This window comes from Trichechus manatus, unplaced genomic scaffold (genome assembly GCF_000243295.1).
Source record: "Trichechus manatus latirostris isolate Lorelei unplaced genomic scaffold, TriManLat1.0 scaffold00002, whole genome shotgun sequence".
NCBI lineage: Eukaryota > Metazoa > Chordata > Mammalia > Sirenia > Trichechidae > Trichechus > Trichechus manatus.
Window position 1 is genome coordinate 17,058,823 of NW_004443938.1, and position 1,072 is coordinate 17,059,894.

The 1,072-nt window shown below is 35.7% G+C and overlaps 1 protein-coding gene across 7 annotated transcripts in view; it reads left to right on the forward strand.

Annotated features, from left to right (window-relative positions):
• IPCEF1 (interaction protein for cytohesin exchange factors 1) overlaps window positions 1-1,072 on the forward strand; it is a 272,082-nt gene that overhangs the window by 156,821 nt on the left and 114,189 nt on the right. The window lies entirely within an intron of this gene.

Consider the following 1,072-nt stretch of genomic DNA (forward strand, 5'->3'; position numbering starts at 1 on the left):
GAACCTTGTTTTCCGCCAATGTCTTCAGGGCAGCTTGAACTTCTTCCTTCAGTACCATTGGTTCTTGATCATATGCCACCTCCTGAAATGGTTGAACATTGACCAGTTCTTTTTGGTACAATGACCCTGTATATTCCTTCCATCTTTTTTTGATGCTTCCTGTGTTGTTCAATATTTTAACCATAGAATCTCTCAAGGCTTGATTTTTTTCTTCAGTTCTTTCAGGTTGAGAAATGTCAAGTGTGTTTTTCTCTTCTGGTGTTCTAACTCCAGGTATTTGCACATTTTATTATAATACTTCAGTTAGTCTACTCGAGCCGCCCTTTGAAATCTTCTGTTCAGCTTTTTTACTTCATTGTTTCTTCCTTTTGCTTTAGCTACTAGACATTCAAGAGCAAGTTTCAGAGTCTCTTCTGACATCCATTTTGGTCTTTTCTTTCTTTCCTGTCTTTTTATCCTATGTGTTGTGAATCCTACCTCTGTGATATTACTGAGGCAGGATTTCAGGCAGTTATGTTGTTGAGGCAGGACTCAGTCTATAAGATTAGATTTAATTACTTCCAGTTTCTTCTCTCCCTTCCCTCCTCCTCTTTCTCCTAGACCTCCTTCTTCTATTTCTCTTTTCTTCTCTTCTATCATTGCATCCAGCTTCCCCTCAAACTCTAGTCTTTGCTTCCCTGCCCTATGTTCTTGACATAACAGCAACACAAAAGCAAATACTTTGGCAGTCTACTACTCTGTGAATTTTATTCTTGAAATAAATCTTTGCATTTTACCATTTACTTTTCTGAATTTAGGAAAAATTCTAAACTTCCTTTTGCTTCAGTTTTCTCTTCTGTAAAAAGGGGATAATAATAGCACCTAAGCCATAAGGATTGTCGTGAAAATTCAATGAGAATATGTACTCAAAGACTCAGTGCAGTGCCTGCCACATGCTAAACATTATATGAGTATAAGCTTTATATATACTGATTGACTCTCATTGTTTTTATTGCTGTTGTTATTATTATTACTATTAGTATTATTTGTATTTCTATTATCTGGCTCCATTATTAACTTCTAGAGGTTTTTT